This window comes from Onychomys torridus, chromosome 22 (assembly GCF_903995425.1).
Source record: "Onychomys torridus chromosome 22, mOncTor1.1, whole genome shotgun sequence".
Taxonomy (NCBI): domain Eukaryota; kingdom Metazoa; phylum Chordata; class Mammalia; order Rodentia; family Cricetidae; genus Onychomys; species Onychomys torridus.
In genome coordinates, this window is record NC_050464.1 from 28,697,195 (window position 1) to 28,723,111 (window position 25,917).

At 53.2% G+C, this 25,917-nt stretch overlaps 1 protein-coding gene across 6 annotated transcripts in view; it reads left to right on the forward strand.

Annotated features, from left to right (window-relative positions):
* Pitpnm2 (phosphatidylinositol transfer protein membrane associated 2) overlaps positions 1-25,917 on the forward strand; it is a 132,127-nt gene that overhangs the window by 25,077 nt on the left and 81,133 nt on the right. For 5 of the 6 annotated variants that reach the window (XM_036171729.1, XM_036171734.1, XM_036171733.1 and 2 more), the window contains exon 2: positions 7,722-7,812. The exons of the other annotated variant lie outside the window; for it this stretch is intronic. The gene's annotated coding sequence lies outside the window, so the exon portion shown is untranslated. The remainder of the gene's footprint in view (positions 1-7,721; positions 7,813-25,917) is intronic. 6 annotated transcript variants of the gene reach the window in all.

Consider the following 25,917-nt stretch of genomic DNA (forward strand, 5'->3'; position numbering starts at 1 on the left):
TGGGCAAGGCTAACGCCACCATCCTCAGCTTGCTGCAGCTGTAAAGGCTGAGCCATGTTGGAGAGATAGACAGCTGAATTGATTTGCCTGTGACTTCCCAGTCATTTGTGGCTGGCCACATGAGACCTGCTTTGGAACACTTGACTACTGAAGAGCCCCTCATCTGGAACTTGACTGTCATGAATGCTGAGCTCAGTTACGTCAGGGGTGGAACCCACCTTCCTGGGGCCCTGCTCCCAAGCCACAGGTGACTGGGGTTGCCTGTGTGCATGAGCCACAGAGACATAAACAGGAGATGGCCTCTCAGTTCTCTGTGGAAGAGAGAGTGGTGGGCTGCCATTTCAGTCTCTGTGGTCTGGCCTCCAACACAGTGTTCATGGAAGGGCCGTGTGTTTGACAATACTTTCCACATCCAGTAGCCAGATGGTCCAAACAACCCATCAGTGGTGTGGTATGTAAATATTTCCCATCATTACCACAGTGCCACTGTGTTGACACTAGCAAAGATGAAGAATAACTATGAGAAGCTCCTGGCAGCCAGGCAGACCCCAGGCAGGCCTGCAAAGCCACCTCTGACACCCCCAGGCATCAGGCTGTTCCTGTCCAGGTTCTCAGGCCCTCAGAGGACCCTGTCCTCTGAGCTCTTCACCAGCACAAGGTTCCCGTCTCAGGAGCCACTGCTTTCCAGCTTGCAAGAACTCCCTGGCCCAGCTCTTTGTTTTTGTGTTTACCAAGATGCACAGAGCTTTTCCCTTTATTCACTGACTACAGATTGCCCTCAACTAGGATTCTTGGTATAGATGCTTGTTTCTATCTCATGCAGTGAACATAGGCTATAAGGGTTTTGGAGCCAGGTAGTAGTGAATATCATGGATAAAGCTCCTACCATGTACTTATAGTATGATTACATGTGTCCAGTTGTTCTCTTAGATATCCCTGGATTATCAACATAGATATTATCAACAATCAACCTCCTAGGCTTATTTGCTTTTCAGAGTAAAGGTTCATGTGTGTGTGGGAGTGGGGGTGGGGTGGGCGGCTCACTATGTAGCTTACACTGATTTCAAATTTACCGTTCCCTTACTTCACCCTCTCAGCTAGCATTACAGGCCTCCATCCCCATGCCCAGCTTTAACAGCATTCCTGTTTATCATTGAATTGCATGCTGGTTTCCATGCAGCAAATTAGGGGCCTGTGGTTCTCTGACATTGTTCTGCCATCCCCCGGGGCTCCATTGGTGTCCTCTGGAGCTGTCTATCAGTCAGCTGGCTGGGTAGTTGGGGCTGGAAAGGGAGACTGCAGTATTGTGCATGCCCTCATCCCATGGTCTCACCTGGAGTCTGCTTGGGGCTTGGTCCTGCATCCACACTCCCTTCCATTAGAACTGTGGCCTGTGGGATGTCGGGGCTGTGTGGGGATGCTTTTTAGAGAGCATTTAGGTCCCATTCACTCGGAGACGATGATGGAACTGAGTCTCAGACAGTAGAGCTGACTGACACAGAATCTCCAGCTGGCACTCCAGTCTCAGCCCCGCACTAAGTATCACCTGTTACACAGGAAGTCCCAACAGTGGTACTCTCCAACTGTGTTCAAGTCCCAGCTCTGGACCGTGCAATACATGACAAGGAAGAGCTGGAGCTAGCGGATGGCGTGGCTGCCCCAGCGGGTCTTTAGAGAATCTCTCAGCTTCAGCGTAGCTGCGGGACCTCAGCACCCACCCCACTGGGATGCCGAGAATGGAAAGTCATTCTCCTCCCAAGCCTCACTGAAACTCTTAGTGACTCGTGTGTTTGAAGAGGACGAGAGGCCCTCCCTAGTCTCCTGTTAGGAACAGGAGTTTCTGCAAACCCCTCAGCTACACCACAGTTGACTGTTGCTGCCTAATAGTGGCCCCAGACTCTCATGGGTTTGCTTCTGAGGTGGTCACTTGGGCAGGACCAGGCGACAGCAGCACCTCTGTTCACCTGCGTCAGCTGCTACAGCCTGACTTGGGCTGGAGGCCAGCCCAACTCCTGTGACAGAGTGACCCAGCACCAGCAGGGGCTCCCTGCATGTCCCCACTGCCTAGGCCAGGCTTCTCCCAGCTGGGTGACCTCCGGGAGTGCAAACTCTGGGCTGCCTCTTCTACGCCCTCCTTCTTTTCTTACTTTTCCCCTTGTGGTGGTTATATGGAGCATGCAATTGAGCATTTAACCATTCTAAAGTGGGTGGTGGTGTCCACACCTGTAATCCCAGCACTTGGGAGACAGAGGCAGGTGGATCTCTGTGAGTTTGAGCCTAGCCTGGCCTACAGAGCGAGTTCCAAAGCAGCTAGGGCTACACAGAAAAACCTTGTTTCAAAAAAACCAGGAAACAACAACAACAACAACAACAAACAAACAAAAAACCAGCAACTATTCTAAAGTGTGCAAAAGAGTGGCATTAAAGTGTATGGTTACTGTTGAGCACTCATTCACACATTCTCGTGTGAAATTGAAACTCATGGATCACAGCTGTCTGTTCATCTGTCTGTCTCCTCCATTTAGCCTCTAGACCCGCCCCCCTTCTGCTTCCCGTCTTTATCAGTCAGACTACCCTATCTATCTCTTATAATGGATGAAATTTATTATTCTCTTGTGACCGGCTTAATTCACTTGGCAGAATGTTTACAGGGCTTGTGGACTGTATCTGAGTCCCCTCCCTTTCTATAGTGGATGTGCACTGTACTGATGCCCACATTGTGCGGATCTGGACCTCCCTCCTTGGATACTGGGCCTCCTCCCGCCTTCTGGCTGTTGGACAGAGTGCTGCTGTGAATCTAGGTAGACACATACTTGTTTGCACACCTGCCTTCAGTTTTTAGCCAGGCTGCCCAAGATGGAGGTTCAAACCTGGCGCAGCGTCACTTCCAACCTACTCTGGCGGTTACACCGGGTCAAAGGGCCCTTCAAAGGAAGGGGCACCACATGGCCCTGGCTTCCTGAAGGCCGTTAAAGTTACAGTCTGTCCTTACCGCTTTGGGAAAGGTCTTTGCGGACCTATTCAAGAGCCAGCACCTCTGGCTGGTGCCTCTGGAGCACAGATCCCCTAGGCAGGCTCTCAGGGGCAGGGTCCAGGTGCATCAGGTCAGGCCATCCCCAGTGGTTCCTCCTGGAGAAGGCCACAGTCTCCCACTGGCACTGTTTAGTGTTGCTGAAGGCTGTGCCTCTCATTACATAACCTGTTATTCTGCGCTGCACCGGCCCTGGTTACTTGTCAGAAGTTTCTAAAAGCCAGCTGAATCAGCTCCAGGCAACTGGGGGTGCTGCCGCCTCTCCCTCATAGTATTAGTCACTCTGTACTTAGCTAAATTTAACTTTTTATCATCCAAATGATATTTTTGTGGGCTTGGGGTTTTACATAATGCTACCAACTGCTGCAGGCTAAGAATTTCTCTTTTTCTGCTGTGTGTTCGTGTGTGTGTGTGTGTGTGTGTGTGTGTGTGTGTACACACACTGGGTTTTTCCCCATGAACTCTTGCACTCTCAAGGAAACATTGCTGGGCCCTGTCTCCTCGGCTCTGCTCTCCCAGCTCCTGGTATCCTGCTTCAGCTCTGAGCTTGCCGTCCACGAGTTGGGAGGAGGAGAGCCCCTCGTGGCATCCCAGCGGCCCCACTCATGCACTTAAGGGCTCTCCACGCTGAAAGTCTTGAGAGTCCCCACTGTCTGCAGCACGCCGGGCCTGAGAAAGAAAGAGCAGCTCCGCTCCGGAGCAGTGTGGTGGGTGAGCACCTCAGAAGATGAAGCTGCCAGAGCCAGGCAGTGAGATGCTCAGCCAGCCTGCCCAGACACGGGTCCCAGGGGCACGCTCTTCCTGGTCTCAGGTGGGGCACAGTGAAAGGCCAGGAACCAGTCTCCTGAAGAACACAGAGACTCAGCTCTCAATAGAGAGCTGTGGCATGGTGGCACCCACCTTTAATCCCAGCACTCAGGAGGTAGAAGCAGGGTGATCTCTGTGAGTTTATGGCTAGCCTCATCTACATAATGAGTTTGAAGCTAGCCAGAGTCACATAGTGAGACCTTATCTCAAGGGGTGGGGGGAAGCAGAGCTGGAATGGTATGTGGGGAACTGTCTGAGCCCCTGTGCCCAGAAGTGGCTGTGTGGTGGGCCCTCCTCAGTCTGGTGTATGCCATGTGTCTATGAAATAGTGAAGGTAGCAATGGTCCGGGCCTAGGAGGGGGCTAAGTGGTTGCTCTCAGACTCTTTCTCATAGATGTGCCAAGTCTGTACTAGTGTCCATTCTCTCAGATGAGAAAACCAAGTCCCAGAGAGTCTCAGCGGCTCGCGAGGCCTCAGAGCCTGCCTTCAGAGCCCATCTGTCTACAGTCCGCCCCCAGAGAGCACCGTGGTCCCATTGCTTCTTCTAGGCTGAGTCCTACGTGGGTCTCATACTTAGTCCTGGTTTGGTCACACAGTTCCCCCCAGATGCTCTGGGTAGAGGAAGGAGATTATGGCTGCAAGACCAAGAGAGGATCTTGTCTCACTCAGTAACCAAGCTATCTGTTGAGTTTTGATAGTTGTCAAAATGCAGATGTATTTTTCGCTTGGTGTAAATTAAGTGACTGACACTGACCTGGGGGTATAGCCCAGTGGTGAGCATTTGCCTAGCATGCATGAGGCCCTAGGTTTACTACCCAATGTAACAACAAGCAAGCAGACTGAATTATATATTTTATTTAAATTCTAAGAAAGATCGGAAACATGTCCCCATAAAAACTTGTCCATGAGCATTCACAGCAGCTTCTTCCCAGTTATCAGCACTGTCCAGATGTCAAATGCCAGATGAACAGGAGCAAAACTGTGTTCTTCCCATTCAGCAGAATTGTCGCTCAGTTATAAGAAGGAATGAAGAAAGCTGGGAATATGGTTCAGAGGCAGAGAGCTTGCCTGGCATTTGTGAGACTTCGAGTTCAGTCACGGGCACTGCAAAAAAAAATTACATTAAAAATTAAGACATTAAGACCAGGAATAGCATACTGCCACTTACTGTGATCGCTGAAAACACAACCCTAGGAGAAGAAGCCAGATGTGAAAGGGCCGCGTACTGTATGACTCCACTGATGTGAAATGTCTAAAATAGGCAAATCTACAGAGACAGAAAGCAAATTAGTGGTCCCCAGGGGCTGCGAAGGAAGAGGGAATAAGAAGTGACTCTCGTGGTACTGGGTTTCTTTGAAGAGTGACAAGAACGTTCCAGCCTAAGACAGCGTGCTGGCTGGCCGCACACCCTTGTGAGTGGACTAGTGAGCACTGACGATAATGACTGCTTTTCAAGCGGGGGCTTCATGGCATTGAAGGGCATAGGTCAATTCTGAAAACTTGGTGACCTGGATTCTCCATGGCCCTGGACAGTTTGCTTTGGAGCCACCTGCCTCAATCTCCGTGTCAACGGGGGGTGGAGACGGCAGGGCTGGTGGCTTCTGTCCCACTACCCACCCGTAGTGGCTTCCAGCCGGGGCCAGCTTGAGGCATGCGGACGTCTGGGCAAGGGAGCTACTTGGCGCCCCACCAATCCGGTATGCTTTAAGTGTTTGTTTGACATTTATTTAGTGGGGATGAGGAGAGACTGATATTCTATTCATGGAAACCATGCAGAGAAGCAGATCTGTGTACCAGTTCACTTCCACCAACTCAAACAGCGCCAGGGATCTGAAAACTTTTCAGGAAAGTAATTCCGACTCTTGCTGCTCTTGTCTCCCAAGCGGGTTTGGTGTGGTTTTCTTTTTCTCTTCCCTGCAGTTCTCAACATCTTCGAGGGCCATCCGGGAGGTTCAAGTTTAACACAAGGTAGCAAAATATTTTCTTCTTGCTCCTAGGAATAGCAGCTCCTGGGGTCATGGCTGACCACATGGAGCAGGCTTGCCACAGACCTTAGCAAGGGGGGTGCTTCTTCACTTCTCCCTGTGTGTGTTCCAGGTGGTTGAAGGGAACTTGGGTTGACCAGTGATGCATTCTAAGAGGGCTCTGTGCACCTGTCCTGAGCTCTGGTCTGCCAGTGACTGTCATGAGACCTGGTGCTGCATGCAGCTCAGATCTTCAGTGGATTTGGTCCGGGACGTAAGTCCCCACAGCACCCGTCTTGGCTTTTTGCCTCTTTCCCCTGGCCTCTGCAGAAGTGATTCTGCTGGGTGTGAGTCACCACTGACCTTTTCACCCATGGGGAAGCTAGTCCCGTAGAATGGGGGGGGTTACCTGACAAAACTGGCCCACCACTAACCAAGCTGTTGCCATGGCAAACCCTCTCCCCCCCCCCACAGTTTCCCTTACCTCGAATGTGGGGACACTAAATGATGACCTCATAGCTGTTGAGAAGTGTGGCAGAGGAAGCTAAGAATCAGGATGGTATAGTTGTGTGGAGCTGGGGGAGCTGCAGCACCAGGTGCATCTAGAGTGAACTGGGCAGCCTGAGCAGCTGCCACTACTGGGCTGTGGGGAACTGGGGATGTGGCGCTGGCTCCGGGGTCAGGGAGGTAAAAAGATGTATGCATGAGCACAAGAGGCAGAGGCAGGGCCGCTGGGGAACCTGGGTCTGAAGGCCAGCCCCCAGAAGTTGCTAGCTCCCTCACCACGGTGTTCCCTGGGGTGTAGGATGGGCAGTGTGGGTGTGTGTGAAGAGGCGCCGCCGTTCCCTGCAGCCACACCTCCCACTGCTGTGCATCACTAGCTCTCCGCACATCCCCATTCCCTCTTCCTCTCCTCTGGCTTTGCTGGCTGTGCGGCTCCCCGGCAGATGATCACTTTGTCACCCTGGTCCTCCATTGAGCGTCCCTTGGGTTTCATGCTTTCCTCAAGACTGCTCTGACAGCCCTTGAACTAGGACTGTCCTGGACTTGGTCATTGGTCCCTGAAGTAGTCTCGTGTCTGTAGCCTGCTGGGGAACTGGAGGAAAAGTATTGGAGGGCCTCTTGGATAGCTGCCGGTTGGTTGATAAGTACAGGCGCAGGGAAGAGGGCTCCTAAGTGTGTGACTGGTGAGGACTAGTGTTGAGCTGTGGACCTGGGCATTCTCAGGTTCCTGTGGCAGCCCTGGGCTGAGCAGTGGCTTCATTGGTGCTTGTGGGTAGTCTGTTGTCTGTAAGACCAGTTGGGCCTGGGACTCTCTAAAAATCCAGTTCTCTCTTTTTCAGCCCATTTTGTGAGCTCGCTGTGGCCTCTGGGCTCAGTAGAGATGGGCATCTGTTTCTAATGTGTCTAAGGGTCTTAGAGGCTTACTGGCAAGGCTGGAGGTCACCTGCATCTTCCAACCAAGTGTCCGGCCAAGTGTCTCCCGACTCCTTCCTGCTTTGCCTAGTTTTCCAGCTGTCCCTTCCCCGCCCCCACCCTATGGCCTGATGTCCTCCAATCCTAACAGGGTCCTGAGTAAAACCCTGAGGCTGGAAGCCAAGAGTTCCCGTCATTTGTGAGAAGGCAGCTGTGCGCTGACGCATCGCTCCCCACTCCTGTGCTGTTGTCCTACTGGACAGTGTGGAGGTAGAGCCATCACTGGGTCTGAGTTAGGCCTTTCCTCCCCGATGCACTCATCAGGTTTTGTAAAGTGGATACCTCCCTGTCATATACAGCCCTTTGGCGCTCTTGCTCCACTAAGGTTTCGGGCCTGACATTGCTCAGGCTGAGGCTGGCTCTGTACTTTCCCTGTTGATTGGTATACAATAATGAGGAGCTCAGGTGGCTCATGTCTTCTACCTTTGGGTTTCTCCCTGCAGGATGCTGGCGCATGTCCTGGTCCCAACTTCTGTGGACAAACTGATCGTTCCTCCTGTGTGGAGACATCGACAGAGCTGCTCAGATCCACAGGTAAAGACTGACTACCTGCACAGTGGCCCTGCCTTCCTGCCCACCCTTTAAAGTTGGAGGGCTATTGGAGCCTTTGCTGGGGTAGGCAGGAGTTTTGACTTGAAGGTGACTTTTTCCTGGCTGAGGACCCCAGGGGCCTTTTAACCTCTTCAAAGATCCAAGGCTGGGTTGCTTGCTCACCCTGTTGCCCACAAGCTGCAGCAGTGACCCAGAAACTGGCCTCCATGTGTTTTCTTAGGCTTTGTGCCTCTGAACCTGCTCTGCTTCTTACACACATTGTTTCCGTGGCTCCTCTGACCTTCTGCTTTACGTGGAGGCCTCTATGGATAGAATCGGTGGCAAAGTAACTTTCCCTTTCCTCCCTGAATTCCCCCTGACTCTGCTTTCTGGACGCTTCTCAGCTTTCCAGATGCGGTGTCTGGGCCTTTAGGTTCTGCCCTGACTTCCTCTTGGTCCCTTCCCTCTGAGCTCCTTCCTCACTAGGAAGCTCCGGGGCACAGGGCTGCCTGGGCTGCCTCTGGCTTCTGCTTACAGGCTGGCACCAAGAGCTGTTCTTTTCTCTAATTGCTCATTTTCTTCACTTGCCAAGAAAAGGCCTCCAAGTGCTAAGGAGAGAGCTGCTATGTTATGGTTTTTTGTTGTTTTTTTGTTTTGTTTCACTTCACATTCCAAGGTGTCTCTGCACAGGAGGGTTATGGAAATAGTGACATCAGCACACTCAGCCCCAGCTCATGGCTTCTGTGGTCATGTCTGTGCCCCATGGTTGGACATGTGCTCCAACATTAGTCAAGGTCCCCAGAGAGCCCTACCCTGCAGGACCTGAATGTTGATGTCACCTCTGGGTGCTCAGAGGGACCCTGCCCCTGCTTTGGCTTGGGGCCTCCACTTCCTGTTTCCTTTCTCACAGGAAGGGGCTCTTTCCTGCTTAGCTTCTGCCATCAGTAAGTTTGCAGAGGTGATGGCCTCACAGCCCGCCTGCCCAGGGTTCTCGGTGACTCCCTGCACCACTCCTGAGTCCTGCAAACATTCATCAAGTGCTCGGTAGACATTAGGTGTGGTGTGCGTGGTATGCCCGCCTATAAACGCAGAAGAGGGGGGCACTGTTCCGGGGGCCAGGGGTGCCATGTGGACAAAGCAGACAGAGGCATCCTGGTGCGTTCTGTGTGTGCCAGTGTCCTGAAGTCCCCTCTACCCACTCTGTGGGCCAGCTTCCTCTCTTGCCTCCCGAGCCCATTTCAAGTCCTTCAGCTGTGTAAGCCCCCAGCCATAATAACCCATCCTTCCTCTCACCCGGTCCCGGCTCACTGCTGTGCCTCTGATCAGATTATCGCCACCATGAGCTCTGAGGCCTGTGTGTGCCTGTGCGCTGTCAGTCTGAGGGCCCTTTAGTGGCTGAGACTTTGTTCCTCTCTTACGGCCTCAGTTTGTCCTGCATACAGCAGGCCCGAATGGGACGATCGTGTTTGCTCCCTGCAGGCCTCTGAGCTGCCCTGGAAGTTGGTAGTAACATGATGGGCACAGGACTCTGAGCAGAAGGCAAGTCTCTGAGTGGAGAGCAGCACTGTCAGGGGTGACTGAGAACAGGAGTGCTCCCCTGCCCTCCTCTGCCAGGGTGAGGAAGGAAAGGGCCCAACAGTTTATTTTTAGAGAAGTTTCTTTCTCCAAAGGAACACCAAGCTCTTTCCTTCCAGAAGGGTGGTGGGCTAGAGGGCCCAGCAGGAGGACTGCCTTGTTTCCAGGCAGCCTGGCATCTTCTTCATTTGCCTGGCCCAGAGGCAGGGCATCATAGAGAGTCTGCCCCAGAGAGGGTCCCAGCTGGGGAGAGCATTTGCCCTCAGCAAGTTGAACACACTTCATTCCGAGTGACGTAGTGGGGCTGGCTCTCAGCCTTGACTCACCTCGGTGTCCTTGAGGCTAGAGAGCAGCTAGGGGGGGTCTCCCGGCACAGGCCTTCTTGGCTTCCTTCCGACTTCCTGGGGAGGCTCAGGCTGGGAGGGGTACTTCCTGCCATTGTCTCCGTGACAGGCCTCTGGAAGGTCACCATCTCCTCCAGAGGAAGAGGGCCTGGGTGGAGTCTCAGAGCACAGCGGTAATGGACACAGACTCTGGGTGTCTCCCCACCTCCCTTACCTTTTTCTGGATCTGAGCTGAAGCCAGGACCTAGGTGGCTGTGTCTCCTGGGCAGCTGAGCCTCTGAGCCACAGTTTCTTATCTCTCTTTGTCTTCAGCCTTGTCCCCATGTGAAAAAGTTGGCCAGTTTATTCCCTTGGGTCCAGGCCACATCACAGCTCAGACCAGGAAAGGACAAAATGGAAAGGGCCTAATGACATGACATGGGGTACAGGCAGCACCCTGAGGTCCCTGAGAGGCAAAAAGCTTGTCCTCAGCCCTCTGCTTTCCCCACAGTGCTGGTGGGAGAGCTGGGTGAGATGTGATGGCCGAGCCAGGCTGGAGCCAGCTCTGCGCTTTGGCCTGCTGGCTTGTCCTGTCTGTATTCTTGTGGTCTGAGGGACTACTTTGACTCACGTCCACTGGTGTACAGGACACGGACTTTGCCACAAACCTCCAAGGGCTCACTGTCTGCCTGCAGGCCTCCCGTCCCCTGGCATGCAGTCCCCTGAGGACTTTTCACAGTCCTTTTCACTTTCCTTGGGTCCTGTCTGCTTAGGCAAGGCACTGCTTCCTGCAGGTGGACTTTATGTCCAGCCGGGCAGCAGAGTCTGGCTGGCATTTTCTCGGCTGCTCAGGATCACCCGATGAAGTATGCTTTGTGTGAGCCAGCTTTCTGTTCCTGAGGTAATCACTAGCAAAGGTTTGGGTTGACTAATGATTTTAGAGGCTCCGGTTCGTGATTGGTTGTTCCAGTTGCTTTTAGGCCTATGCTAGGTCCTACATCACGACGTTGCATGTGGCAAAGCAGAGGTCTTCCCTCAAGGCCAGGAATGAAAGTCAGAAGAGAAATGGGGTGGGGTCTTTTTTCCCCTTTGAAGGCAAGTCCCCAGTGTTCTAAGACCTCCCAGTAGACCCTACCTCTCAAATATATCTAACGTCTCTCAATGATAATGATAATACAATAGTCCAATCAGTCGTTTAGGATGTTCAACAAACTGGAAAGTGAGGCCTGAGAATACAGCTTCGTGGTAGAGCTTTTGTGCCTAGCATTGCCTAGCATGTGTGAGGCCTTGTACTGTCAGAGGTGGGGAGAGGGAGGGAGGGAGGAGAGGAGAGGGGGACTCAGAGAGAGACTGTCTGGGACTGACTGGGGTTATAGAGCGAGCAAAGGGAAGAATAGTGGGGGAGGGAAGAGGTCCGGGAGGGAAGAGGGCATGGCCTTATAGGTTGGTGTTAAGGCCTTGATCTTGACTTCGATGTGAAGCCCTGAAAGCGTTTGGACAGTTGAGGACCAGGATCAGTGGCTGCTGTGTTGTGAACAGGCTGGAGGGTGGAGGGAGGAGACAGGAAGAGCATGGGGACGCTGCGGTGGTGGTAGGTGTGGGTGCTTGGACCTAGGAGTGGCTGGCTGTTGAACTCCAGGTCTATCTTCAAGTAGACCTGGAAGGACTCTTGGAGGCTTTAATCCACATCTAAAAGAAGGTTCTTGTAGCCTTGGAGGACCCAGGAGACCTTCTGACCCGACTTTTAATGTAACCTGTGGGGAAACCAAAGCCTAGTACAGGAAGTTTTGTGTCCCCAATCAAGCTGGTTAGTGACAGAGCCAAGAGTTGGGAGCCTGGAATCTAAGTCCAGACTTTTGCAGCTGAGCTGGGCGGTCCCTTGGAAGGCCTGTGTAGGCATATGAGCCCCAGGCGAAAGGGCCGGCCCCCCACTGCTACAGCTGAGCAGTGGGATCCGTGGTGCCAGTGTCACCGTGGGTGGCGTCCTCTGCTATGGACAGGGCCCGAGGCTTTGCACGCTGAAGGTTCTTGGCACTCCAGGCCTGCCTGTGGCAGCTCTCTCTGGGCCACTGCCCAAGATTCTGACTCTAGTTGAATTGCAGTGTTTGTGATATCCGAGGCCTTGGGTAAATCAAAGCCAAAGCTCACGGTGCTCTTCATTCAGCTTTTACTGAGCTTCTGCTGAGGGAAGGGCAGGGGCCAGGGAGCAAACCTTCCTGCCCTCCAGGAGCTGACAGGTCAGCCAAAGTGTGTGTGGTAGAGGTGGGGCAAAAGGTTCACGTTTGAGGCATGTTCAAGACTGGCCAGGGTCAGGGGATCATTGATCTAAGGAATGAAGCAGCCTCCCTAGCCCCCAAACACAGCGGTGTGCACTGCCAGAGCTCACGTCCACCATGGTCTCCTCTTCAGTCTTTGCCTTCACCTGTCGTAGTAAAGGGACGCAGAAGGCCAGCTGTGTCACCAGGATGGACATCACACCAGGAGGACCTGCTGTACTCTCGACCCCATCGCCCGTCTGTGTCTGCTTGCTGTTTCTTTGGAGGGCTATGGTCGGTCACTGTGTTTCTAATGATGGTAGATAGAAGAGGTCTGTGCTGTGCCCTGGGTTCAAAAAAATAGGACCTGGGTGTCCCAGACCTGAACAGGGGGCCACCTGGAGAAGGTAGAGGAGGTCTTGTTTCTGTTCTCTTGAGGAGGTGTGAGTCTGTAGGCCAAAGTGGAAGCAGGCGTCCAGTTTGCTTTCCCTTGGTACTGTAACTCGGCCTGTTCCATTTGCCTCGCAGACAGTTGAGGAGCAGCAACATGGAGATTGCTGCCGTTGACTGCTTTACAGACTGCCGCTGGCACCTGCCCTTTGCTCTGGTGAGGAGCCTGGCAGTCACAGGACATGGCTAAGAACATGGTACCACAGGCAGAGCAACAGGGCCAGGTACCCGGAGCAGGGGTGGGGGGGGGGGGAGCTGGCCAGACTCCAGGCATCTGTGTACAACAAGCTTCTGGAGAGCCAGTTGCTGGCACCTCCCGAGGACGGAGGGTGAGGGCAGTATAGCAACCAGAGACTCTTTGTGCCCTGAAAACGTAGCCAAGAGGCTGAGCAGAGTGGCAGAGTAACTGCACTCAGGAGGCTGAACCGAGAGGATTTCAAGTTCAGTGCCAACATGGACTGCTCTGCTTCCAAGCACAGCAAAATAAAACTCCAGCAATCAAAACCAAAGGACTGTGGGGTCTGTGAAGACACACCTCTAGCTCCCTCCACATCGTCCTCCAGGCTGCAGCCCCCCTGTGCAGCCTCCTCCTGTGCTGACCTGCAGCATCGGACATGCTCTGCCCAGAGGCCCTCCGCTGTTTCTGCTGGGACTCCCAGGTATAGACTGGCGCTCTAGGACCCCTGTGCCTGGGACCCAAGGCTGGGTGCTGTCCCCACATTGTGATAGCTGCAGGACTTACCCTTCTCTTGGCTTTTGTCTGCCTGTGAAAAGGGCTTGCTGATTTACCCCTGGGCTGAGGAGTGGCCTCAGTAGGCAGTCGTTAGGCCAGCATGAAGTAAATGTGCCCGAGCTGGAGCTGTGCAGGAGGTAGAGAGAAGCCAGGGCTGTGTTGTGTGGGGCTCAAGGGGAGCCATCCTCTCCTCCGTGCGGAGAATGCTTCCCGCAGGGTCTGAGCTCCCCAGACCCCGTCCTCCTTCCTTCCTAAGAATCACTCTCTCCACTGTCACTCGAGGACAGATGACCTGGGGAGATGGGTCACGCTCATCCCCTGGTACTTCACTGCAGAGGAGCTCATTAAAGCACAAGTCAGCGCACTGGGGGCATCCACCCAGGACTGGCGCATCAGATGGCCCCTCAAGGCAATCTGATGTCACAGGTGTCCTTTTAAAAACTTTCATTTTTTAATAGCTTACAAAGGAATAGCTTTCAATAGGTACCTCATTTTGGTTGATTCTCCCCTTTCCCTGACTTCCCCTACAGCTCCCTACCCTTCTTCCTCCCTTGCTGCTGGCTCTGTTGATGTGTCCCAGCAGAGCAGCAGCTTCCTAACCGAGCAGTGAGCAGGCTGGCAAGGCATTGAGAGATCACCCAGCTCTGCCTCTGCCCTGGGTACCACCCTGGTGTGTTGTTGTTGTATAATGACAGCTCTAAGTGAACATCAGGGTTGGAATTAGTTCATGCTCTCATCTGGCCGGGCAGTGGGATCCAGTGAGGTGGAAGAATAGTCCTTCTGGGCTGGAGGGACAGATGTAGATGTGAGCTTGTGATTCATGGCTGGAGAGGCCAGTAGCGCAGCTGGAGCAGAAAGGAGACAGCAATTAGCTGCCTAATGGGGAAGATCTCCTAGAAGAGGGAACAATTCAGCTGGGCTTTGAAGAGTGTCGACGAGTTTCCTGGAGAGAAGGGAGATGCAGACAGAAGAGCACAAACCACTGCCTTTAGTCCTCAAAGTTCTTGTTGCGCTTGGAGTTTCAGGGAGTGCCAGGTCGCCAGGTATAAGCTTAGAGGGTGGCAGGACAGAGGCTGGGCACCCAGCACGGGTGTCAGTAGAGACTTTGACACCATGGGATGCAAGGAATGCACTGTCCTTGTGGCTATTTCTGTGGCCCTTGTGTACTTGCTACCAGAAGGAAGGAGCCTCACTTCTCCATCCACATGTCCCTGGCTCTCCACTGTGATGCAGCCTGCTGACACCCTGCCCTGACTGTACATCAGCCCTGGTTATGGTTCCAACATACCCCTGAAGCTCCTCTTGGCCTATTCCAGGCCTCTCCAGCACCCAGAGCCCAGTTTCTTGGAGAGCACGGTAGACCAGCCCACTCTCCCCATGGAAGAACAGCGTTTGTGTGGGACCACAGAGTATTACTTTTCTGGAAGACCCCGGAATACAGTGCCATTGGTGCCATTGGTGATGGAGCAGGGGCTTGTCTCCAAACTGAAGGTTCAGTCCTTTGGACACTTTATTCCCAATGGGAGAGCCTTGGCTCGACACTGGGGTTCAAGAAGGGGAACAGGGGTCCTTAGCGCTCTGGCTAGCAGGGCTGCCTGTGCGTCTCCTTTCCACTGTAGGTTGAAAGGTGTTGGGTGTATAAGAAGCAGGACCCGTGCCTCCTCCCCCCACACAGGCATATGCAGGTTCAATTTGAGGGTCAGGCAGGAGGGCTGTTCCCCAGGGTGGCAGTGACCTGCTTTCAGTGAGCCTGGACCCGCTGCCTTAATTCTCCTTTCTGAGCTGGAAGGTCTGTTCCGATTAGCACACTGACGTCAAGAAAGCATGTCACCTTCGTCTCCCCTCAGCCTGGCAGCTGTGATATATCTGTTCAGACGTGTCCCCTGCCTCACTACAGAGGGCTAAGGCCAGCAGGGAAAGAGGGATTATGTTGTTCCCATCTGTCTGCAACTGTCTGCCCGGCCCCATCCAGCTGTTCCCCATTCCCTACTGCCAAGAGGCAGATGTTGGGGTGAGGTCAGCCTGGGATCTGGGGGCCTGCCCATCAGCTTCACGTGAATGTCTTCAAGGCTATTTCTGGCCTTGCCATTATCCCAACGGCTTCAAGTGATAAATATAGACACAGATTGAAAAGCCCCAGTGGCAGGCAGGCAGGCAGGCAGCATTGGGGGAGCATGTGGACGGGGGCTCAGCTCTAAATAAGTCTGCTGGAACACCTCCCCAGCCATGCCACCACTGCTGCTGCCAGGCTAGCAGGCTTGCATGTTGTGCGCTCAGAGAGATCCACTCCCTCCCCGACTCCCTGCCTGAGCACATTTGTTCCTGCGGGGTCTCGGGTACAGGAAGGGTGGAGGGAGGTTCTGCTGAGGAGAGGGAAGGAAAAGCTGTCTGTTGGGGGCTGCACACAGCACGGAGGCCTGCCGAGGTCTTCAGCACTGAGTGAGCACTGTAGAGGGAGATGGCAAGTGATCCAGCAGGAGAGTCCTGGGGACCGCTACATGGGTGGGAACCAGTTATGCTAAGGATGGTGGCCCGTCCTGTAGCCTGCAGCTCTCTCGGGCTACCAGGAAGGCAGGGGCTGGCCTGGAGGATGTAGGCCCTGGGCAGTGCTCCTGCTGGAGGAGGCTATCACTAACTCGGCTGGTGTTTTCTTCTCTTTTTACCCTTCCCTGATCCATCCTCTTAGTGAGAGCACCACTTTGTTTATCTCGGCCCGCCCCCACCCCCATGTTCTCACTGCCAGAGCCCAGGGCAGCTCACCAGGTGGCCCTAGTTTGGAGCTCACACAGGCAGGAATTCCAGCTGGTCCCTGACCTGTGGCTGTGCCCTCCCCGGCCCAGCCCCCAGGCCTGTCTCCATCTTCTTGCCTTTCTTGGCATCCAGTGGTTCCTCTCCTTGCTCCTTCCCCTCCCTGTCTTTCCTCCTCCGCCTCCTCTCAGCCAGAAGCAATTACCTGGGGCTGCTGGATGGGGAGTTGTGCTGCACTCAAGAATGCTCCACTGACAAGGATCCTGGGAACTCACCATGAAGAAAGTGCCATGGCCATCCTGTCCGCAGTCATGGGAAGTGACACCGTGGGAGCCCCCTCTGTGGCCTCATTTAACAAGGGCTGAGCACTGGAGCGTGCAAGGCGGGCCTGGAGAGAAGTGGCATGTATTAATGCTGCATAAATAAATGATGCCCTGGGTGTTCTTGCAGATTGCAGGTGAAGAGTAGGCTGTCTTGTCTGAGAGTGGCTTGGAGGGAAGCCCTGTGCTGTAGGGGTTCAGGGGACAAAGGAAAGCACAGGACCACTCTGGCCTGTTGAGTGGGTAGCATGTGTATAGTCTTGCTGCTTAGTCCTAAGTATGTGCACCCTACATTTACTGGGGGACTGGTTATCTCTGCTGTAGGCCCGGCTACTGGCCTGGGCCAGGCTTGCTGGACAAAGTCACCCCTGAAGAGGACAGTTAAGCAAATTGGAACCGACGGTTCCAATGCTTGTCACAAGCCCCTGCATGCTTCAGCTCATGGCCGCTCAGCACTGCCATCTTTACAAACAACTGTCTCTTGGGCAAGCACCCATGAGCACACACTCCAATTTTACAGCCCCCCATGAAAAGAAAAAAAGAAGAGGAAAGAAAAACCTTCCGGGTACTCAACAGAGTGCTCCTGCCAGGATGGACCCGGCCTGGCTGTTGGTTTCAAGGTACTCCTGAGCCACAGGAGGGGACGGCTCTATGCTTTTGTGATACCCACAGAATGACAGCCACACTCTTGTGCTGACATCTGAAGTGGGCCATAGAGAAGGCTGTTTGCTGAACACAGATGTGGGGTTGGGTATGCAAGGGAAGGCCTCCTCAGTGGAGGGAATGCTGGCTGAGGGAGGCTCCGTGGAGCCCGTGGCTCTCGTGGACAGCCTGGAATTCTGCTGTGACGCCTGGTCAGGACTGTGCTGGCGGAGGGAAAAACCAAGTGGAGCCTTGTGCATGGGGAAGTTTAGATGTCACCTGAGAACGTAGGAGAATGTTAGGGGCTTTTACTAGAGGAGTGCCAGGTGCTGGTGTGTGTTAGAAGTTTGACTGTGTGTGAGTGACAGGTTGGCGGCAGGAGAAGGGGGCACACTGGTGACATTACAGTGTCAACATTACTCTGTTGAGTACCTGGAAGGTTTTTCTTTCCTCTTCTTTTTTTCTTTTCATGGGGGGCTGTAAAATTGGAGTGTGTGCTCATGGGTGCTTGCCCAAGAGACAGTTGTTTGTAAAGATGGCAGTGCTGAGCGGCCATGAGCTGAAGCATGCAGGGGCTTGTGACAAGCATTGGAACCGACGGTTCCAATTTGCTTAACTGTCCTCTTCAGGGGTGACTTTGTCCAGCAAGCCTGGCCCAGGCCAGTAGCCGGGCCTACAGCAAAGATAACCAGTCCCCCAGGGACTGGCCTACGGCTCCCTTGACAAGCTCCCGATCCCAGAGTTGCACAGACTGCTCCTAGCACAGCCTTTGAATTCCTGCCTGCCAACAGGATCCATTCACTCACCCCTGTGGTGATGCAGAACCCAGAACTTCAGCCTCCAAAGAAAAGTGAGTGAAGAAAGCATGCTATGTGAGGAACAGATAAACACATCTTCTCAGGGACCACAGAGCCCTGAGTGCAGACCAGACCACAGTCTCATGATGTAAATACTGTTGTGTGTGTGGTTTTGCCAGTGTGGACTACTAAATAGGGCGATGAGAGGGGACTGGGGTTGGCCATAGTTGGAGGCTGAGGACAGAGGCGGTGTTTGTGAAGGGCTGGTAGATAAGGAAACAGCAGCTTTGTTCTTCCTATGCAGACACACTATCCAGCCCTTCTAGACCTCTTCTCAGATGGGGAAGCTCATCCCAGGATGGGGAGGGCCACACACCAGGTGCCCACAGAGAACCTAGGCCGCCCTGGTACCTGTGGCCATTGTTCTTTCTGAGCAGGGAGGTGGGAAGCTCAGGAAGTTGCTGGGGTATGGAGGAGCCCCAGAGGCTGTCCAGAGCCCCTCTGTCTTGCTCCATTGCTGGGGTATGGAGGAGCCCCAGAGGCTATCTAGAGCCTCTCTGTCTTGCTCCATTGCTGGGGTATGGAGGAGCCCCAGAGGCTGTCCAGAGCCCCTCTGTCTTGCTCCATTGCTGGGGTATGGAGGAGCCCCAGAGGCTATCTAGAGCCTCTCTGTCTTGCTCCATTGCTGGGGTATGGAGGAGCCCCAGAGGCTATCTAGAGCCTCTCTGTCTTGCTCCATTGCTGGGGTATGGAGGAGCCCCAGAGGCTGTCTAGAGCCTGTCTTGCTCCATTGCTGGGATATGGAGGAGCTCCAGAGGCTGTCTAGAGCCCCTCTGTCTTGCTCTGTCTCCTTCCTAGCCCGCGGTCAGGCCATCCATGCTGCAGCCCGCTGTACAATCCCAGCTTCCTTACCATGCTGGCTCTTTCTGCTTGCGCCTCTGGCCGAGCTGCACTGTGGTCTGCATCTGCCTCCTATGTCTAGGAAGATGGGTAAATGTTTGCTGGAGGTCCTGAGTCTCAGTCTGAGAGAAGGCCACTCTGTGCTCTCGGGCAGTCTGGCACTGTCCCTCTTAAGCTTCCACTTGGCATCCTGTAAAGTGGGAATCCTAAAATATCACCCACCTGGTGTATGTGCAGTTTTATATGAAATAGGCCAGGGCAGGTCAGCCAGTACAGCTGAACTTGCCGGCCATTTAGCTGTCCGTTTAAGGCAATGGTGACACAAGGGAGAAACCAAGGCTCAGGAAGGCTGTGACTGGTACCTGGCTGGCAAGGTCTCTTGCCTGCTGAGGTCCCCATCTCTCTCCCTGGGTTATGGTAGAACAGCTAGGAAGAATGGGAACAGGTCTGGTCAGAGACCAGGATCTAGCCAGACGACCTCAAGCAAGCCACTCCAGGCTGTCTGCACAAGTGTCCGAGCCACCTTCTGCTGGTACTAGTGGATGGCCGCTGCTTCCTTCCTCCCTCACTGGGCACTTAGGGTCAGTATGGTGCTAGCACCAGAAGGTTGGGGAGACTGCGAATCCTTCTGTTTCTTTTCCTGTCCTTCCTTTGGCCTGACCCCCGCTGGCCCAGTTTTAAGGATAGAGCTGGGAGGAACTTGTTGTAGGCTGGAACAGTTCTGGATGAAGTGGAGACACATCTCCTGCAGGCTGCCATCCTCCTCCTCAGCCGTCTAGAAGCTGGCTGGCCTGCGGACTCCAAGGCCCTGGCCTGGGCTTTGACAGAGTTCTTCTGTCTGGCCAGTGCAGATGGAGGGTAGTGATTTATAGTGCTGTGAGGGAGAAGAACTCTTTCAATTATCAGCTTCCACAATTCCTTGCTTTATGGCCAGAGTTGAAGGCAGCTGTTTGGATAATGTCTCCAGAGCACTTAAGCTGGTTTTCCTGAGCCAGAGAAGACAATAGAGACCTTAGTGTCATCATGTGTGAGTCAGACACACCAGATCTCAAGCTTTGGGGGCAAACACAGGCCTTAGCCAGCTGCCTTTCAGGCATACCTAAGGATCCAGGGCCAGTCAGGGTTTCCTCCCCTGGGAAGCTTCCTCTGAGCTTTCTGAGCCCAGGTCACCACCTCGAAGTCTCGTTATGCTGAGATGATAGGCTTCAGACAAGACGCGTACTGCTGGAAAGCGTTGCCTAGCTGTACTGGCCAGGCTGCTCCACAACAGAAGGCTGGGGACCCCAGGATGTGGTAGAAACGGCTCCATAGCCCCCTTCCTTTCCACACTGGGCAGCCCAGTAGTCTCTTGCTCAAATGACTGGAGAAGAGGGCCTTTGTCTCTGAGTCGAGGGGCTGACCGGTCACAGGGAAGCAGGTAGGACTGACTGCCTCTGGCCAGAGCATTTGGACAGTGTCAGCTCAGCTTAGGCCTGCTGGCTCTGTGTCATCTTGCACTCTGTCCCCCACTGGCCCTGCCTCCCCAGCTGCTGAAACTCTTGGGTGTCCTGTGCTGGTCATAAGTGGGGGCAGGATATAGCTGCGCCTGGCAAGCACTGATAAATAACTGTACGAGTCATGTCTCTGCTCGGTTGGCTGTTTGTCCTTGCTGCTTCTTCAGAGACAAGAGTCAGCCCTGTCCATTGGCAATCCAGCTGTATGCAGGCTAGGAGGGATCAAATATATGGGGGCGGGGCGGCCGTCACATTTCTGTGGACCACATTCTGTTTGCTGGGTCTCTGGGCTCCATCTGGATCATTCCACAGAGCTGACATCTCGGTGTACTCCAGCCCAGCGCCAGCCCCAGGTGGGTGCTTCTGTAAGGGGGATGTGAGCTGCTTCCCCAAGGGCAAGAGGAGAGAAGGCATGTGGGAGTGGAGGGTCTCTACCCAGAGTCACCTTCGGCAGTGGCCACAACTCATAGATGGTTGTCTAGGGTTAGTTTGTTAATTCCTGAATTTAAAAATAAGCATTCTAAATTAAATATTTATTTAAGATAAATATTTAAAAATATTGAGATACAGCCACATACCATTCAATCTATCCATTTACAGCGCTGATCCAGGCATTGTTTAAAATGTTCTGAACTGTGTAACTATCATCATAGTCAACTTAAAAACATTTCCATCACCTCACAAATCCCCCATTTCTCCTCAGACCCTCTTCCCCAGACAACTGCTGATCTGAGTCTGTCTCCCTTGGCTTACCTGTCCTGGATGTTGCATTGAGATAGAATCCTGTGGTCTTGACCTCTTACTCTGGCGTCTGTTGTTGAACATGATGTTTTCATGTTTATCCTTGTAGCATGGATCAGTACATCATTCCTTATTTATGGCCGAGTCATATTCCATCGTATGATCAAACCACATTTGGTGGCCAGTGAGTTTTTAAAAGGATGACTCTACATCTTAATACAGTTCTGAGCTAGTGAGGGGACAGGGGTGGGGCATGGGGTGGGAGTGATAGGGAGTTGGGCGTGGGGACACTGGTGAGGAATGTAACAGAAGCAGCTTCCCAGAGGCCTCGGGGATCAGATTAGAGGCTGAGCCTGGACACTATGTCCGACATCCTTTCTTACACAGCTGGTTGTCAGGGAACACTGATGAGGCCTGTAAGGATGGGGTCTCTCAGGTTGCCTGGAGGTTCTCGTTTTCTCTTCTAAGACACCGGGGTGATCATGCCGGTAGGGAGGATGGAGCTCATCCAAGGCAGACACAGCTAGCTGTGCCTGAGGAGGCCACAGCAGGAGGTGGGAGCCCAGGAGCCCCTTCAGTTTCTCCTTTGTGGAGGCCCTGCTCTGAGGAGCAGATTGGAGGCCTGGAGGAGCCTTGCAGGCAGATCCGGAAATTGAACCAAGATTAGAACCAGTGTGATTGATAACAGCCTAGGGACTAGAGGAAGGGCGGTTAAATATTTGTTTAGTCTTGCTCTGATTGTCTGTCTTTTCAAACAGTGACTACTGACCATGTTTACCCCTTGCAGCAGTGCTTCTGGAGAACGGGGTCCTTTTCATCCAAAGGAAGAGCCTCTTTGCTGCTAGTTCTGAGGCCCAGAGGTACCTTAGGGGTCTCAGACTCAGCCCTCACCTTCAAGGAGTGACTAGCCATATCACCCTCCATATGAGCTGAATGCTGTCAAGGGGGCTACTCTCCCCCGCCCCCCAAACCCCTCAGCCTCCAAACAGAGTGAGAGAACAAGGAAATCAGAGGAATGTCTCAAGGAGTGGCGCTCCCTGGCTGCTCCTCACAGGAACCATTATTTGCAGCATTGAGTTCCCTTGCAATCCATCCACTCACAAGATGAATGAGAGAAGAGGACACTGCCGGGTATATGGCCTCCCAGGTTGTAGGTGGACAGCATAGCTTAACTCTCCAAGGTCGTGGAGCAGCCCAAATGGTGGCTTATCTTCTGTGAGAAACTTCAGGCCCAGTAGCCAGGCCCCTGTGGGCTGGGGACAATAGGAAGGTGCATTCCTGTATGAGTCAGCATGGCCCACCTCGTGCTTGCTTTGCATGGCACAGCTGTGTTCTGGTCTCAGGAGCTAGAGCTGGCTCCCTGAGTGAATGGCCTGCCAACTTCTGTCTCGTCAATCTCAGCTGACTCTCACCACGCAGGGGAAGAGTTACTTGTACCCTGAACCATTGAGCTCTGGGTGGAGGAGTTAGATGCATAGATCCTGTTGCTTCTTTCTTCCCGTGAGAGGTTAAGGACAAAGTGGAGAGAATGGAGAAGCCCTCGGCTGTGCTCTCCTGTGAGTCCAAGCGGCTCTGGCAGCTGACAGGGCCAATGCATCTGTCACCTGGGTACTGTCCCTCTGAGCAGCTGTAAATTGCACACCCCATGAGGTGGCACCTGCTGCAGCAGGTCACTCAGGCACCTCAAGCAGGTGGCCTCTTAATGAAGTGGCTCAGGACAGGGACCTGCTGTGAAGCCAGGCACCTCTGCAGGGGGTGGGGTGGTCAGATAGAGAGGGGAGATGCTCCTGGCTGTTTCTGTAAGGCCACCCGCAGCTGGGCAGCCAGGCCATGGCAGCAGGGGGATGACTGTGAGTGAGCCAAGCGCTGGCTGCTTCTCAGCCACCTGTGTGCTGTACGCTTATGGCCGCCATCTCACCACCCAGCTCACGACTAAGTCTGCCCAAGGAAGCTGGGCAGGGGCCAACGGAGTCTTTGACAGTCATGGAGGATGGGGGTAAACTAAGACACCTAGAGCAGTTGCTGGTTCTTTTAAAAAAATATTTATTGTATGTTTGTACATGAGTGTATGGGGAAGTACACGGTCCATGGCACATGTGTGGAGTCAGTTCTCTCCTATTGTACGGACCCAAGGGGTCACACTCAGGTCTTCAGGCTTAGTGGCCCTGAACTACTGGTTCCTGAGGAGCAGTCCTGTAACTGTATTGTTGTATTTTTGGCCAGGCCTCCGGCTCCCTTTGGAGACGAAGTTGTCCAGAGGATTGTCACTGGGAACTAGCCCACAGGACCAGACACTGGCTGGCCTTTAATGGCCAGTGGGACTGAGGCAGTTACCTTCTCTGAGCTCTGTGTCTGTCTGTAAATAGAGATAAAATGCCTGCCTTCAAGGGCTGCCTGGAAGATGAAAGGAGACAGGTAGAATCAAAGGTTGGAGCACAGTGTGGCCATGCAGGTGGCCTCCAGGATCCTGCCTCCTGCCTCCATGGTCACACCCGTATGTTGTCCCCTCCTACATCGAGGGGCTGACCTGTGTGTCTAGTAGGGTGTTGCAAGCGACACAATGTCACTTTCAAGACAAAGTTATAAAAGACAGAGTAGCCTCCAGTGTTCTTTCTCTTGCATCATTGGTTCCTGGAAAGCTGCTGCCTTGTGAGGACTTTTGGGAAGCTCTCTGAAAAGTTCTGGAATTACGGTGAGATGCAGAGGTAGACCTAGCGCCAGTCACATGGGTGGGTTCTTCAGAGTGGCTCTTGTAGGCAAGCTTTCAGATGACCATAGCCCCTGCCCTGGCCAACTTTTGATTGTGACCCAGAGCACAGCCAGCAGCCAAGCCACTCTGGGCTTCTTAACAGAAGGAGTGTAAGGTAGTGAGTGGCTATTGTCTGAACCATTATTTGGGGGTGGGTGCTGGTTCACACAGCCATAAGACCTTGTACAGGACGCTGTGCCTACCAGCTCCCTTTCTCCTAGGCCGAGGTATCTTTGTTTCCAGGACAAAACTCTTTTATCTACTGACGCAAAGGTGCCTCTTGGCGGCTCTGATGTGAATCTACAAGTCTCGATGGCCATAGCAGAGCCATAAAGAGCCATGTTTCGCTATATCCATGATCTGGAAGGTCCCAGCTATGTATGCCCCTGCCTCATGGAACCAGCAGCTTTTGGTCTGTACCCGAGGCCTGATGAGGCCGTGAAGGACTCAGCCTCGTCCTAGAGCTGTGACGGCGGGGACGTCTCGGGCTTGTCTGAAGAGTGGCTGTAGTTAGGGGTGAAGCAGGGATGTCTGGACCTTTGTGAATGTGGAGGGGAAGATCTGTCCTCTCCGCTCCTGTGTTGTTCTCCCTCTTCTTCAGCTTGGCCTGTAGACTGCTTGAGATGCTTCCTTGTCTCTCACTTGGTTCTCCAGCCCCTAGCAGGAGGAAGAAGGACTTCAAATCAAGCTTCATAAAGAAGTAGACAGCCAGACAGATGCTTCTAGGTGCCCCTCAGCCTCCCTGGGGAGGAGGCGTGACTTCTGTTGGTCACCTTCTTCTTGTTCACAGGAGGAGCCTGAGAAAGACAAACTGGTGTCCTCAGCTTCCCCAAGGCCCTGCCACCCGTACTCGCTGCTCCTATTTAAGGGTGGCTTAGACCCGGCCAGCCAAGGCACTGTGGCCCGTGTGCCCCCAGCAGCAGCTCGTGAAGGCTTCTCTTACGTGTTTATAGGCTTTCATACGTGCTGTACATTTTCCTAACCATGTCTGAATACCTGCTGTGTTTTCAGACATCAGGGATACCAGGATGAGGGAGATATAATTCCTGTTTTGTTTTTTAACTAGTCAGAAATGGACATATAAACAATTCATCCAACAGTGGCTGACATTTGTGGAATCCTCACTTTGTGCTTTAGTGATCAGGGTGATGGAGAGTGTTGGGCGAGGAAGACGAAGCAGGAGAAGACAGGCCAGATGGAGAGGGACATTTCTGGAGAAGGCAACCTTGTCACAGAAGAGACACTGCATAAGAGTCCTTGGGGGACCCAAGTTCTCACCGCTGTGCTTCACGCCTGTCCTACTTTAGGGCTTGCTCCAAGGGCATCTTGTTTATGAAGTGTGCCTGTTCCTGTCCTCTTTAGTAATCGTTCCCCTGAGTTTTTAGAGGTTTGTTAGAATCACCGGTAAAACTTCTCAGGCTTGGTGCCTTTTTGAGGGTGATGGTGGTGGAGAAATCTCAGCTTATCATGTAAATTCTTTCACGTGTGCTTATTGAAGCTCTGTGTTTCTTTTCACCAGAAGCACCTGTCACTCCCGCCTTCACCCTACTTCCAGTCACCTTCTGAAGCCACCAGCCAACTTTTTAGATGCTCCTGGTGTGTTAGGTGTATTTTGAGCACTGGGGATTGATCAGGAAGCCACATGAAATCCCTCCTTAAAATACACTTTAATCATTATGGTGATTTGAATGACAAAGGCCCCCATGGGCTCAAATATCTGAATATTTGGTCCCTAATTGGTAGAACTATTTTTGGAAGGATTAGAAGGTGTGGACTTGTTGGAGGGGGATGTGTCTCTGCGGGTGGCCTTTGAGATTTTAAAAGCCAGGCTCAGTGTCTCTGTCTGCCTCTGTCTCTGTCTCTCTGTCTCCAACTTGTGGATAAGATGTAAGCTCTCAGCCCCTGCTCCAGCACCACTTCTGCCTGCCTGCTGCCCTTGTCCCCACCTTGATCATCATGGACTCACCTGTAAGCGAGCCCCAGGTCAGTGCTTTCTGCTAGAGGTCCCCGTGGTCAAGGTGTCTCTTCACAGCAATAGAACAGTGACTGAGCCACCAGTGTGAATGCAGGAGGAAAGCAAGGGAGCAGGGAGGGGTTTTAGACGCGGTGCTTGGAAAGGGCATCTCGGGAAGAAAGTTGTGTGATTGGCAGGAAATCAGCAGCAGCAGGGGCAATGGTCCTGGGGTGGAAGTGTGCTTAGCAAGTTTGAGAAACATTGAGGCTAGAACAGAACAGGAGAGGAAAGGCCATAGGAAGTGAAGAGAGTGGCAGAGCGCCACCCTGGGGGACGCAGGTCATGGTGAAGACTTTGGACGTGGATTCTAAAGTGTGAAGGGAGTCCCCGGATGCTTTTGAGACAGTGGCATCATTTCCTGTATATCT